This window comes from Apis cerana, linkage group LG9 (assembly GCF_029169275.1).
Source record: "Apis cerana isolate GH-2021 linkage group LG9, AcerK_1.0, whole genome shotgun sequence".
NCBI lineage: Eukaryota > Metazoa > Arthropoda > Insecta > Hymenoptera > Apidae > Apis > Apis cerana.
The window spans coordinates 3727607-3744578 of NC_083860.1; the positions used below are offsets into that span (position 1 = coordinate 3727607).

The 16972-nt window shown below is 30.2% G+C and overlaps 1 protein-coding gene and 1 long non-coding RNA gene across 5 annotated transcripts in view; one reads left to right on the top strand and one right to left on the bottom strand.

Moving 5' to 3' along the window:
- The window catches only part of LOC108003939 (autophagy-related protein 16-1), a 490268-nt gene that overhangs the window by 405752 nt on the left and 67544 nt on the right, over positions 1-16972 (bottom strand). The gene's annotated exons all lie outside the window — the stretch shown is intronic.
- On the top strand, positions 10441-11997 carry LOC133666686 (uncharacterized). The gene is made up of 2 exons (XR_009831169.1): positions 10441-11230; positions 11311-11997. It is a non-coding gene; the product is annotated as an uncharacterized LOC133666686 (long non-coding RNA).

Below are 16972 nucleotides of genomic sequence, written 5' to 3' on the forward strand. Positions count from 1 at the left end.
AGACTGGAGATCGCGTGTTTCGCTATATAGTCAACGTCTGAGCAATAAACCAGTGATGTACAAGGTGTCTTCTTGTGCTAATTTGCCGATTATACGAAGGATTGCACGAAAGAGTTGCAATTTTTGAAAGGAAGCAATAAAACCGAATAAGTTCGAATAACACGATGATGATTTTTAATTAGAAATTTCGTTTCGAATAAATAATATTCATTAGCTAGTATTTATTTACTTATAAAATGACACATTATACGTGATATGTAACCTTGGTAAAAATTTTAGAATTTCTCTACAAAATCAAAGAGCGTATTTTTTAATAAAATTACATGATTTCAAAAAAAATATAGTAAAAATAAACAAATAATATAAAATTTATTATAATCGAAATATTACTTTGACTAATATTTGGAATTAAATTGTTTGCTAACATTTTATTAATTCTAACAAGGAAATTTTACACAAAGAGTTAAAATGGAAACAAAGTAGCTTTAAACATCCTTTACAGGCACTCTTTCCTCGAACTAATAGAATTAAAAAACTTTGCTTAGCACTTATATCAAAGGAAACAGAATCCTATTCATAAATTCGCTCAAAACGTTACAAAGTCGAAACGGTCATTAAATGCACTTTGATGCAACTCCACTTTGAAAAATAATTTCCATCCTGCTATGTAAATACGACGCTTATCCCATTGCCAGAAATAGAAAACCACTGAAACATATTTACTCGAGAATCTGCATATTCATCTGGATTTTCAAACTCACCTACGAGAAAAAAAAAATATGTGTCTATTCTACGCGTAGTTTTGGCTTACTTTTTGTCGAAAAAATTATCATCCCTTCAAAAACGAAATACAATCAGTTATAAAAGTTTTCACACGCGTGAATTTAAATAATAAGCAAAACATCAACCCTTAAATTTCTCTTTTATTTTCTAAAATATAATTTTGTAACAAAGCGAGACAAAGAAAAATTTGAAATAATATCCCAATTTCAAAGTTTTATCATCATGTTGTGAAAAAATAATTTCATATAAAATTATATTCGAAAATGCTGAAATTTCCTCGCAAATACCTACACCTTTATCCTTCTCAAAATAGATTTTCTCCCAAATAATATATATATATATTATCTCATTTATCTAATCTTTCTTGATTATTATTTTAAAAATATTATTATTAAATTACTTTCAATTGAACAAAACTTATCGTCCCTCCTTTCTAAAAGCAAAATATACGTAATACAATTCACACGACGACGTATCTCTCTTTTCTATCCAGTTCCAGTCGCAATGGAATTGGAAGATCGAAACGAGACACCCCATACACGAGAGGAGGGTGCACAGTTCCGCGTTTGTCGACACAGTCGTCTGCCTACAGTTTAAAGGTTTAAAGGGCCGAAAAGACCTCGTTGGATCCGAGGGCAAAGCGAGGAGAACGCGACAGTCAAGAATTTCGCATGATGCCCGTGATTTTCCTCCGCGTTTTTTTTTCCCCCTCCGTTCTTTTGCCCCGATGCGGCAGACGTTCCCTTTCGCTTTTATCCTCGCCCGCCATTTCCTCTTTCGCAACAGAAGGAAACCGTGCACAGTCACAGACGACAAACAGCGAATAGCGAGAGATTTTCAGGCCGCGCCTAGATCGCTGAAAGTTAAGGCGACACTGTGAAAAAAAATTTTTTCGAATAGCTCTCGCACCGCGCCTGCCGAATTCGTCTAACTTCGTTCCGCGGATAATGCTTCTCTGGTGAATACAGGCTGGATTTTTCTCTCTCTTTTTCTCTCTTATATCTCTGGTTTTGTGCTCGTCGGCCCGCGAAATGCGGTTGTAAATGCACAGCAGATGGCAAATTGCTTTAACCAGACCCGTTTTCGGTTATAGTGAAATTCCATGGCTGGAATGCGTCACGTCGTGATGATGGGTACGATCAAGATGAAAGTGTTCGGGTCTAAAACTTAATAAGGAATTAAATTGGAGGAGAGTATTTTCGTGGTATTTTAAAAAAATGAATTTTGAAAAGTGGGTAAGAATGTGAGTTGAAATTTTTTATTAATCTGAAAGAGAGGTTTCTTAATCTTTCCTATTCCCTTCCTTTATTCGTCGAGATTTGCAAGGATTTAATTATTGGAATATTACAATCTTCACGTGTGTGAAAATTAATAAAAGTTACTAATAAAAGTTTGCTTCCTCAATTTACAAAAACTAAATTGCCACATGGAATTTTGCATCATAAGCTGTACCCTAATTTTAATTTCCTTTCGGGTCAATGAATAATATACAAAATTTATTCGTTCATTGCTAATACATTACAATTATCCCTTGTTTCCTCTAGGAAATTCAAATAACACGAATTCACATTCATCGAGATTAGCAAACGTATAATCCAGCTTTCGAACGAGAGCAAGAAAAGAGGATACAGAGTAGGAGGGAATGCTAATTAACGAGAACGATTGATAGTTCCCTTTATTCGCCACATACGTTAGATAGTTCGGATTACAACAGAACACTCGATCGCTCTAGATTCAGAGGGGAGAGACAACAATGATGACAGTGGTGGTGGCGAGGTGCTTTCTTTCATTCTTTCTTTTCGAACGTGCCTCGCATTCCACGAACCGGCGCTTTCACTTCTAATTGGACAAAAGAACGAGATACCCTTTGCTCAAGCGAGATGGATTTTCTTAGTGGGGACATTCCGCCGCTAATACTCGCGCCATGCGCTCCTTTTGCATTCCTAGGAATCCCCGTTTGGCAAAAAATCGTGGGATGGTATTCGTGAAAAAAGAAGAAAGAAGGACGTTGAGGAAAAAAGCAGAGAGAAAAAAATTTGATGGGTGATCGATAGTGGTGAAAAAAATTTTCAAATTAATTATTTAATTTTTAATTTTTCATAAAATTTTAAAGTTTATAATTTATATAATATTTGTTTCGTCACATGCTATTCGTTGCAAATTTGATTTACACGATGATTCTCAATTTTGTAGAAACTATTCTTCAAAGAAGAAGGAATAAAAAATTTCTCTCTTTGATTTTAAAATTCAAGCAATTCTTTTGATATTTATAATATTTATAATTTAATCCCATTAAATTAATAATAATAATAATACTCGAATAATTAAATACACTCTTAACGTTCTAATAGAGAGAAACGTATTTTTTTTTCGTGGCCAAATAGTTGTTTTTTTTTTCCCCCATCTTTTTACACCCTGACTTAAATTACGGCGCACCCGTTTTCCTTTGATTCCGCGAACACACGGCCCGTTCGCACGGGGCCGAAGGATTAAGCTGATTTATCGCGGTAATAACGATAAGTGTTCGAAGACAACGCTCTTCCTTTCCCTCGACCCCTGTTAGAAACGCCAACGTAATTACCCATGAACAGCTGTACGGATCGCGGTAAGTTTTCAAACTGTGCGCCACCACTGTCGTCAATTCCTTCTCCCATGAGAGTGTCACGCGAAATTGGCATCATTATCACAAGTTTATCGTTATCGGTGTTGCATGGGCGCGACGAAAGCGAAATCGTCCGTAGCAAAATTTAAAGGGGTGAGTTCGATTCGCGCTCATTGGATTTTCGGCGTGAAACGGTGAATCAGTGGTTTTTTAAGTTAATTTTTTAAGTTGGTTTTTAATAAGTGATAATAATTTAAAATTTTATCGAAGAAGAAAAATTAAGATAAGAATTTAGGATATATAATGTATAAGAATAAATAAATAAAAATATATCCAACGATGTTTTATAAATAATTCTGAGAAATAGAAGAATCAAACAACATATGTGCAAATATATATTATATTCTGCATGTTTTATTTAATTTATTAATTTCATATACGATGTAATAATTTCATAGTCGGATTCAATTATTTTGAAAATAATACTCAATAAATTTTAATCTATTTTAAAAACTAATTTAGTAACGAAAGAATAGATGTATAAAAAAACGACTCGAATTTTTTTTTTTAAAATAATAAGATGCATGAGATATTTTTATAATCTACCAGACGCTACTTTTATAAAAATTTTATACGCTGCCATTCCCATGCAAAACTTACCAACTAAACTATGCAAAGCTTTTATATGCAAAAAAAATTTTTTCATCTATACATAAATATTTCTGAATTGTTCGCGTTTAATAATTTTGCAAACTTCATATTTTTTATTTAATGTATATAGATGAATATTGTGTTGTCAATGATTGTAATAAAAAAAAATATAGACCTTCGTTTAAAAATCACGTAATATTTTCATTTAATATATTATATGATTGTACTTTTATATCCTAAGATGCAATATATTGGATTTTAAATATCATGTATTACGATAAAATCTCCATTAAGCCGTTTATCGATATTTCATTTGGTTTAAGAGATATTGACACATCAGCTACTCTGTATTTCTAAAAAATCGATACAAAATATATCTTTAATAAATAAGATAAATTTTCCGCGTAATCTTATCAAAATATAATAAATATAATAATATTTATACGATGTATTTTTAAAAATTCCAATTTATCAATTTTATTATTTCGGAAAATCTAAACGAGAAATTATTATTTTTATTTTGATATATCTTTTTTCGTAGAAATACAATATCATTCTCGCACTTTTAAAGGAAAACTGAATATCGTGTTGTGTTTCAAGAATGATTAATCTATATTTTGTTAATCTGAAATTTAATCTTACTGTTATAAATATTTAACATTTCGTGACAAATATTAATACTTACGAAATAAATAAATAAATGAAAAAAACAATTGCATTTTCTTTTCGAATAATTTTTGTACTATAATACAAAATTAACACAAATTTCAAAAATCTTTAATGCCTTTTATCGAAATTCAAATTCGCAGCGCACTTTGCACAATGCTAATTAGAATAAAAGTTAATATTGATGAGTAAAGAAAGGATAGCAATAATGAACTAATAATTGGACATGATAATAACACAGATTAAGAATTTCTAATATACTGTGCTAACAAAACTTAAAATCTCATCTCACATTGTAAATATCCAACGAAAAGTTTCTTCTCGCTCAAGAGATTAATCTCAAAAGATCAATAGTTAGAGTATTGATGTATTGGCTCTATTACTACTAAGTACATTATCGTTTCAAAGTTTTATAAAATTTATAATTTCGTGGAAAATTGAAAGAAATTAGTTGATTATCATCAATATGTATTAATTTTGATACTTGAAGATATTACATAAGATATTAAAATATTAAAAAAATATATATACATTTGATTATCATAAAATCATAAAATTTATAATTTATGCTAAATTCCAGCAATTTTTTTTTTTTTAGTATAAAATTGAAAATGTGAAATCAACTTTATAAATAAATAATTTGAATTTAAATTATACATATCGCTATTGCTAAATCGAAATTATTAATAAAATATTTAGATTCACAATTGATAAAATGTATATACTAAACCTCGACATATTTCAAACGCGGTTAAAAGTTTTCCACATATTCAATTAACATGTAGAACAACTTGTTCCATATCACTGCTAACACCATTTTCGAAATGATTGTCCAAAAAGAAAAATATTTACAAATAACTAACTAATATTTTAAACTTATTATTCTATTATTGTTGAACTCGGTAAAATGTTATTCATATTTTCAATTATAACTCAATCCTGTGTAACTACTGCTTTGCCAATTTTTATACAGCAATTATATTATTTAAATTAAATACCAAAAAAAGAAAAATAATTATCAATATCAATTTAACTTGTTGGAAGTTCATTGGTGTAAATAATAGCTTGAAAATTAAGTTCTTTTATCAAAGAAAAACCCCTTTCGCTAGGAAATCTAATAAATGCAGGAATAAATTGAACTGGGAAGGAAAGATAATGAAATGTCGAAAGTGCGGGACCTAGCTCTCTGCCCTCTGAGATGAGTTATACTACGAAATCTCACGAGGATTATTCATTTCACCTGAACAACCCTTAAGGGAGTTTGTTGAACGGCGAAGGAGTTGGGGTAAGGTGTAGTTGGTACAAACCACAGATCCCTTGATGACTATTTCAACCTACACATTTTCACGCCGCTAATTCTAATCCAAGTAACCAGGAAACCATTGACGCGCTAAAACGATTTCGAACAGAACATTATTAATTAATACGTGTAAATAGATCGTCGTGTTTTGTACAGCGATTTATAATTTATAACATATTTTTTTTAATTTCACTACAATATTATTAACCATGTAAATATTTGTATAATTATTACTGCTGGTAACATATAAATATAAAAGCACCATGAAATGAAACTCCAATTTTTTACATTAATAGACATAAAAGAAAATCAATTTTTCATCAAAATATATTCAAGAGATGGAGAAAATTATGCTATTGAAGTTATCTCTTATTCTGATATTTCAATTAATTGCCAAGATATAAAACTCCAAGTGCGCTAATATAGCGATTATGAATAGAGTTGACCTATATTATTCCTGGAAATATATACTACATTTTTCCAGGAATCTCGTCTGTCACTTGTCTGCAATTTGAGCTAGATTAGTGAGATGAAGTGCTAATGAGAAGTTCGAATGAGCGACAGAGATAGTAAACGATTAAAAATTACCCTTATCTTTACACGAGGATATCTCGGAAGTCGTATCAGGACGAATGAAAAAGCGTTTTAAAGAGCAAGATTCCACGTTTTCAATGATCGTTCATCCATTGCCCAAAAATAATTATCTTCGAAGTTATAACGGTTTAAACTTTTCCTAATAAATTTCAATATTTCAAATACACTCGTGTTCGCGATAAACGATTCAATTCCAATTTACTAGAAATCAAAAACACCATTTAAATTAACAAATTTCACTCGTCGTTAATTTGTCGAAAATTCACTAAATTGTCCAATACAAAAAGAAAGAAAGAAAGAAAGAAAAAATACAGGAGAAAAAAACGCGAGAGGCGAGCTATCATGTCCAATATCCTCTTTTTGTTTGTTCGTGCAAGAATTGAAACGTTGACGGCGCGCGACCGCCCGTTCTGTATCGAATGGCCCTGCATACTCGTCGAGAGGCCCATTCAAACACCATAAACGTCTATCACGATTGTTTCCCGCGGAAAGTAAAATAACTGAGCCACGAGAAAGAGGATTCCTCCTCCGTCACGTGGCATATTTTGTAAAATACAGTGTATCTCTGCGCGCAGACGGCGAGAGGCTTTTGGAACTTGAGGAAGCCTCGCAGCTAGATACAGCCATATCGCTTTCAACGATATCTCATGCGTTCACTGTGCACCTGGTTTCGAGATAGCGACACAGAGTACTACCCTCCTCTCCCATTCCTTCCCCAAATGCATTTCTCTCCCTCGCGTCACCACCTTTCCACTCCTCTCTGTCACCTTCCCGATTTATCTCCCGTGTTCCCCCTTCCCGTTTCAACACGGACCCTCACTCCTCCTCCGGTGGCAAAGCAGATTGCCAAATATCCACAGGTTGTTGATTTTAGAGAGACTATGTGTTGCGAATAGCATATCACCCCGTCGTGTCAAGACGAATACAGACAAAGCCGAATGGAGTGCGAATGGAGTGTGTGCTGAGGTGAACAGTAGAGATTTCGATGGGTCCTTAGGGTGATATTGTGCAGATTTAGAAGCTGAGCAACCACCGTGATGCTGGCCGAATTTCGCTTTTTGTTTTGCGCGGTGGAGCTCAATATCAATGGAGATGGAGATTGTTCGAAGATGTACATTGAAAGAAATATATTTCTTCTTTTTTTTCGAGAAATATGAATCATAAATACTGGAATGAAGTTTTTTCAAATTTAGAATCTTATACATATCGCTCCTCTCTAAAATTGAAAAAAAAACGAAACAATAATTGAGAAACACGAAACACAAAATCAAGTGTTCATCATTTACAAAAGAATCTCTCTGAAACTCATTTTCTTTTTTTTTCTTTCACAACAAAGCCTTTCTAAAATTCTCTTTCCCTATCATCTCACATATGAACATCTCGCATAAAGAAACATAAACTCGATGCATCCGTTACCCTTCGATCCATCATCTCCCCACGTGATATTCTAAACACGTACTTGCATTCATCTTGTTTCCCGAATCGATTCAACGCGAATCCACCGACAGATTAAAATAGATCACCGTGTACAGGAGAGACACGGCGATCAAAGCCGTTGAAAGAACACATTACCGAGAGCTCTAGATGGAATTTGACGAGCGAAAAGAGTACACGGGAGAGTAATGAAAAAGAGAGAAAAAAAGAAAAAGAAACCGGTGGAAAAAAAATTGATCGTCGATCTGAATGACACGCTCCAATAACGGAGGCTCTCGATTCCGCTCGTTAATTGGCGTACGCGAGAGCAGGATTGCGTACGCTCGAGCGTGATAAGCTTTCCCGGATCCCCAAACACGATCACGCTCGATGCGTCCAAGATCATCGACGAAAATTCAATCACTCTGATATCACGATTTCGATGAATTCGGGCGGAGGAAGTAGGAAGTTGGAGGTGGGTTACACCCTCTCGTATATATATATATATAGCCTGGATCAGCCGCATCTGCTCTCAATGCAGCTCATATCTGGAACCTTACGACGTCGAAGCTTGAGAAGGCGATAAGCGGTCGAGAGGGAGTTTCCCGGGGATTCCATCGTGGATTCGAGTGATGTTCGGCTTGTCGTGTTAACCAAGAGAGCGCGGAACTACCAGTCGAGCGGTTTTCGAGGAAACCGGGGCGGGGAAGGAAGGTTAGGGGGTTACGGAAGTAGGTACTTGGATATGGAAATGGGATGGCCCGGCGCAAATGCAAAGCTCGAATCTATCAATTTCACTCTGCAGATAACCGCGATTCTGGCCGATGGTGGAAAAGCCAGAACCCTCGGTAATCCAATGATTCGAAGAGTAAACACAAAGACCACTCAGAATTTGCGCGATCCTAATCTCGGAAGGGTTGAATATGGAGAGAGAAAGGGGGAGAGAGAGGGAGGATAGAGGCGGAATATAAAGTTGCGATATTTTGGAAATATTTGCAGTAATGGGAAACTGGTTGAAATGAAGTGAGAGATAGTTTTTAGTGTTAACGATCGAAGTATCTCTTTTTTTTTTATTAAAATTATCTGTGATTCATTAAAAATTGAGATAATGTTATGAGAATGATTAGACAGATATATTGTTACATTTTTAAATAAGCATTGATATTAATTTTGTGAAGAGCAATTTTAGAAAATTCATGAATAGTCAGTTTGATTTGATAATTTTAATATTAAATTTAAATGTTTTTTAAATTGTGGAAATTTGGAAGAAACGTTGTCAGTTTGGAAAATTGGAGAATGGAGAATTATATCATAATGAGTAATTTAATATCACAATGATATTTTTTTTTAAAACGGAAATTTAATTTAGGAATTTGAAAGATTTCATTTTTAATGTATTTTAATTTACGAGGAAGAGTCTGAAAAAGATTTAATTATATCTCAGTAAGCATATTTCTCCTAACCAGCAATTTAGTAACAAATTTCCTCTGTAACAGAGGAGAGGTATAAGACGAAGGTCGAAGATAAATTGCTACACCCTGCCAACAACAAGCATAAGAAGAAATTGAGTACATGTAAGATGTGTATCGTGACGGCTTAACATGATTTTTAACATATTTGCGATACCGCAACGAGCCGGTAATGTAGATAAAAGTTTATGTATCTACATTGAACAGGAGTTTATGATGGCAAAAATATAGAAATTCAAGTCTTAAAATATACCGTGTCGTGTAATCGTATACACCGTAATACAGTGCATTATATAATCATAATTCGATTCACATTTCCTGGGCCCAGTTATTTCTATAACTGAAGAATTAAAATTATAGATATGAAAGTCTGATATAGAGATACACCCAGGTGCACAATATTGTAAAATTGATCGTGTAAAATATCTTATTATCAGAATAAATGGTAGCCATATTTCCAATGAAACCTTAAAATTACGATAATAAATCACGTTAATATCTATGATGCACAATGCATCATAGAATGAAATTATTAAATCAGTTTAGTGAAAATATACTCGTTGAATATAATATTGAAAGTTATTGAGAATTTTTTTTTCTAAATTCGCAATAAACCACTAATTTATAATAATAACTAACAAAATAACTACAAAAATAATCTATAATATCACAAATAGGATCAAAAAGATTCCAAAACTCAAGAATAAAATTAAATCAAAATTATCATTTCCAAGAAAATCCATCGAAATTTAGCTTATTTTACCATGAATTACGAGACGTTCTCTACATCTATATTTTTACTTCCTCTTTCTTTTCAAATTCTATTCAATCGCCTATCCTCGTTCAACTCAATTTATCTTGTTATCCAATTCCAACTTCTCTCACCAGAATTATTCAATAATATAACTCTTTTGTTGATGAAAATATCAGTTTCTTCTCTTTCTCTCAATTCATTCGGATCGCAACGCCCGACCATTACACAAGCTACCGTCAAATACACGTAGTGAGTACGTTGCATCGTGCCTTAGACCGATAACAGGGTTAACGTTGTCCCTTGACAATTATTCGTACACGAGTCCACATAACAGCGTGCATTATACGAACGCTTTGATATCTGTCATTGGTAACGCGACGCGCAAACGTCGTGTTGTTGTGCCGTGTATAAGTCTGTTCCTCCGCAGCCACACGAATGATAACGAGCTTGTCGCGTGTGTTTGATTCACCGCGTTGGCGGATACGAGTCTAGTGAATTTGGCCAGACCTATGTCACTCGATACACAAAAGCATTTGCTCAATTTACGAGCTTGCATGGAAGCTTCCTGCGAGTTAATCGTTGATAAATAGCCGGTGAAAGAAGAGAGTACAAACGACTGTTTGATTGATTATTTGCAAAGTGTAGACACGTAGGATAACTTAATTTCCAGCAATGGATTATACGAATTGGATAATTACAGCGATTGATAATTACTTTGCCAATCTTTTTTCACAACTCTTTTGCAAAATTGTTTTTGCAAATTCGTAGATTGTGTATTTTTTTTTTTTTTTCGTTTATTTACGTCAAATGATATTATGTAGATCTCTTTTTCCATCTCGATTTAACAATCTTACTCGCAATAAGCAATCTCGCAGCACTATTTTCACGTTATTGGTATTTTTAATGCAAGCTTTATCCTCTTGACGTAAAATCGATAATGTTAACCCTGAAATGGTATACCCAAGTTTTTTATCGTGTCAAGATACGAATTTTTCAAGGTAAATCCAAATATAAGTTTATTTAATTTTGTATTTTTAAATTAAATATTTAAAAGAATATATTTTTTTAATTTTTTCAGAAACTGTAATTATACGTATCATGTCGATATGTATCTTGATAATCAAAAATCATCGTTTATTTATTAAAATAATGAAAATTGATATAATATTAAAGATAAATCAATAATCAAAATAATAGAGGAAGATATAGATATTTATAAATGTTAATATTTATCTCGAAGTTACTCCATTTTACTTAGTTCCAGCAATATCCTTTCATGAGGGAGATCTAAGCACAAGGCTATGCTATGCACGTAATCAGCAATACGTATATGCCGTGATTGATTATGGAACGCATAGGTAATGCAAATGTTAAATAGAATCAGATTCAGGACCCCTAACAGGACACATGCTAATGCTTAATGCATTAAGGAACCTATTCATCGTATAATTATTTGTCTATTAAGAAATATTAAGTGAATCTTCTTTCCAGAGAAAGGATAAATAAAAGTATCTGCACTGAAAATATACCAAATATAAAATCATTATTTAAGTATGAACTATGAACTATTCCACTAAATTGAAAAATAATGTAACATTATCTTTTGAAACCAAATAAAATATTGTTATTTAAAAATTTCAATATTCTTCTTTTAAAGCGTCAATGAAGAGAGTCTAACTAATTCAAATTACCAATTATAACCAGTCATATCAATTTTTGTTATTGTATCATAAACTGAAATGAAATAAAATAATATTAATTGCAATAATATCTTTTATTTCACGAATCAGAAACTTTTCTATAATTTTCATTCATTTTTATATCAATAATGATGAATGAATTATTACTAGTTGAGATTTTTTTTTTTTTTAATTAAGATGTTAACTTACGTATCGTAATCGGATGCTTTATTATTACGGAGTTTCCTGATTATTCCTGATACCTCTGCGAGAAAGTTAGTTTAGTAGGGTTGGCTGGCTGGATTGTGAGGGAAATGCTCATTAAGGAACTCGTAGATGGTTACGTTAATTTGTACGATGAAGAAAGGGTTACCGAAAGCCGAGATTTATATTGTATAAGTTGGCACGATGCAAATATTCTAACTTCGTCCTTTTCAACTTGGGTGGTGGAATTATTACATTCAAGTAGAGCAGTCGATTTTTAAGCTCGAAGAATTTAGTCAGTTCTGTCGAAAGTTATTATTTTCGTTTTTCATTAAAGCAAAAATTTTAATCCTATTGCGAATTGAATATTACCTCAATTAGCTTGGTGAGAAAATTAATTTAAATTGTCTTCTTTTGTGAATTTTGTGAATTTTTGACATTCATTGGACTTTTTATGTAAAACGATAGAGAAATGGGTAAAGAAAATATAAGTATATAATAATAATAAGGATAATGTATATTTTGAATCGATTTGAAACACCTGCTACGATTATTGATCTGTTTTACATATATAGGTAATTTCAGCAAATCGTACTTTTATTCTAAATGAAATTAATAAAAAATTATACAAGGAAATACTTTTTTTATGAATTAGCAATCATCTCAAAAAAAAAATATATTTTAATCTTTAAATAGTCTCCATAAATTGATTCTTTACGAATAGTAAATAATTTATGAAATATTTTTTTCAATATTATTTATCTATTCTATTTATTCTAAATTTAAAATTTTTTATTAAAATAAAAAAACAAAAAGTTTAAAATTTACAAAAATATAATTTAAAATAAGAATAAACATTTCTGAATTAAAAGTCTAGAAAAAAAAGGAAAGAATATACAAAAATTTGGTAAAATTCAAAATAATATCAGAAAACTAGGTGAAATGTCGGAACACTGAGACACTTATATTCATCGTTATTTTTCTTTTTATGGTGAAACCGGATGCAGCAAACGATTCCCTTTGCTTGTTTCGATGAAAGTAAATGAATTTTGATTCTTGAAACAATAACTGACTTTTATACAGTGTTCGTGATTTGCAACGCGAATCCTGTATCCCTGATGAGCATCGTACATTTGATTACTGTCGCGTACAGATCTGTTGTACACGTGAGCACCGTTAGGAACATTGATCCTAAACAAAGTTTATCTATTTCATCTAACCTATGATGGTTAATTCGTTTGTACAACAAGTGAGCATAATGTTTGATAGCGAACATAATATAGGTAATGTTACAAACTGTGTCAACTTTGAAATTGTTCGACGATTCGTGCAAAATATTATAGAAGAATAACACGATATTACGCCATCTCTTAAATAATGCATTTTTTTTTTTTTTTTTGAGAAACTGGTTTAAAATAATGGAATTCGTTATGATAGAAGATTTATACGAATATCATTTTCATAGAAGAATTTAAAAAAAAAGTAAAATATTATTTCACGTAAAAAAAAAAATATAGGAATATTTATGAAAGGAAAGGAATTTGTTATGTGGATATTGACATGAATGGAATTTGAAAAATAAAATATTTTTCTAAAAAATATAGAGATATGAAAATATTAGTTGAAAAGAAGGAAATATGAAAAAAGTAAGAGAAATATTTATAACGATGTATTATCATAAAATTTAAAATAAAATATTTATAGAATATTTAAAAATAAGATTTAAAAAAAATATATTAAAATAACACTTTGATATATTGATAATTATCAATATATAGGAAAAATATTTATAAAATATTATTATTGGTATAAAATTGGTTTCAGTATCCATATATTGTTAACTAACTATTGTTAACTGTTCTGAAACGCAACTTTTGTATGGCGTTTTACTCTGTCATGTTTTGATTGAATGTACAAAAAAACTTTATATTTTAATTAACAAGCGAGAGAACTATTTTCGAGGGGTGTAATAAAATTTCAAACACAAATCTCGCTATATGTATATAGATTCATAAAACATTTGATTTGTGTATTGCTTTTTGTGTAAATGTCCAATAATCTATGAAATACTTAGCAACAAAAGGCACGTTTTACGTACTGACAGCTGTCATGTATGCTTTTTTAAGGAAAACAATAATCTAGAAGCTTTATAATCAAGTGACACCAGTATTCTCTACCCTTATTGAGATACGTATTTCTTTTTTGTTCAATTACTTTCATTTAATAATTATATTTTATTTTGTTTTGAAAATAAAATTCTTGTCGAAAATTTGAGAATGTATATAAAGAATTAAGTTTAATCCCAATAATTCATAATAGTCATAAAATTAATACGTATTATTTTTCGAAAAAATACGTATGCAATATTTGAGATTAAACTTTGAAACTGGAAAAGACGTTCATGTTCTATTATTTTTTTTTTTTTAACAATAAATTTTTTCCTTCGTTTTTACACAATTTATACTTCACAAAATTAATTTTAAAAATTCGTTCATGTTTCCACTACATCCAATTGTATGCAATTTTATAAACTATTTTCTAAATATGTCGACTTTCTGCTTTACTATTTCATACAAAACGCGAAATGTAGAATATAATGTATAGAAAATATTGTAACCGTATGATGTTTCGCCATTTCGAATTTAAAACCAATAATGGTCATCGATGAGCGCAATTTGGTAATGGCTGTAAAGCGGCCAACTAAAGAGAGTTCTGGCAATAAAGCTGATTTAACCGATGAAACAGAAGTTATGTATATTGGAAATGGGGAGAAAAAAGACATGAACAGCGAATATTTTTAGAAGTACACTATTTTTTAAGAAATTATAAAAGATTTGAAGATAGATAAAAATCAATTTCATTGAACTGAAAAATTGTTATAATTACAATCACTATAATACTATCTAAAATTGCTATCTAATTGCATTATTTAGCGTTGAATATCATTGTAGGAGAAATAATATTTATATAATTTAAAAAATGATATTACTGAAATAGTAATAATTTATCAAAATTTAGATTTTAAATGTAACGATTATTTCATTCATTCATAAGTATTGTACGAATGAATAATGAATGAATAAATACATTAATAATTTTGAAATAAAATTAATGATAAATTTTAAAATATAATAAGTTTTTTAGCTATTATTTTTACTCCAATTTTTTTGAATCAAAATAAAACTTTTATTACATCAATTATATTTATTATCAAATATTATAAGTCACGGATATTTTCAACTTTTATTAATAAAACAAAGTTAAATTTTGAATAATAAAATAATGTTAAATCGTTTTTTTAAATTATAAACGTTTGATCAATTTTTATCCTATATATAAAAATAAATGGTTTAATAATTGACGCAATATTATCAATGCGATGAATGAATTTATAAAATGCTAATAAAATTATACTGCCGCATTAATAAACAGAAACATGTCAATCTTGTTACGTGATATTGAATAAAATGGTTGTATAATGCATAAAGAGCTTCCTGCAAAAAGCAAATCAACTCTCTGTATATTGCACAAAAGGATCCATAATTTACGAAAAATAAATCGATTTTTCAATCCATATTGTACAAAAAGTATTATAAAAAAAAAAGATCAATTTTCAAATATTACCATATTTTTTATATCCGATTTTTCACCTGTTAGCTATCAATTCTTTGTTTAAAATTTTTTTGTCAACGTTTGAATAATTTTCTTCACTAATAATCTTTTAAAAAAATCATTAAAATTTGAATTTTATTTCTTAATGTATCTATGTCACTATTTATATTTAAAAAGAGATAGAACCTTTTTCAATATTTTAATAATTAACGCGTTATAAAATCACAAGAAACACATCAAATGGAGATGAAAATTCTAAAGAAGCCACAAAAAATTTTAAAAAACTTATTGACTTCTTCACACTTTTTTTAATTTCTTTTCAAAGTTTAGTTTTAGTACATCAAAAATTCATTTTAAAAAATTTGCAAAAATATAATATTATCGTATTAACGTAAAAATTATTCAAATGACTAATTGAATTCCTTTGTATTTCTTTTTTTTTTAAAAAATAATTTTAATTATCGAAATTAATTGTAATCAATTGTAAAGGACTTATAAATGGACTATTCGAGTATAACAAAGAATTGGCCGGATCGGGTGCTTCTTCGATCGCAATGTAAACCCATTATCATTCATCCGAGGAAGAGAATTGAATTTCTGTTGTTACAGTTTCAAATTGACTCTCTCTTTTATTTCCACCAACTTTGGAATAGAAGATTGATACGATAAATTAAAATAGCGCGAATTAATTGGAAAAGTTGCATTCGGAATCTAGGTCATTCGTCAAATTCTACGTTCGATCTGTTGCCTTTGATTTTATAAAACCTACGTAAAATTCTGAAAAATTTTAATTTTGGTAAAAAAAAAAAAATTGTAAACTTTTACTTGTCGAATATAACGTAACGTTTCAATACTCTTAATATGAAATTATTATGAAGATTGAATAAAACATCAAATCTTAAATATTAATATAAATTTTCAAGCGTAAATTATCATACATAAACGAAATAAAAATAAAAATATAAACATATGGATTACCTGTCGATATTCCTATCTTTATTTTTTCAAACAATAACACTAATTTAATCTTTAATCGAATTTATTTCGATTAAATGATTTGAAAAGAAACAAAACGATAAAAGCTATGCAATACTTTTAGATTAACAAACTAGAAACAAAATTTACAAATTTTGTACACAATAGAAAAACCTAAAAATTAATTTTACCACAAAATCAATTACTCTTATTTATTATTTTTTTAAATCAAATTTGCATATTAATAATAAAAAAAAATTATGCCAATTA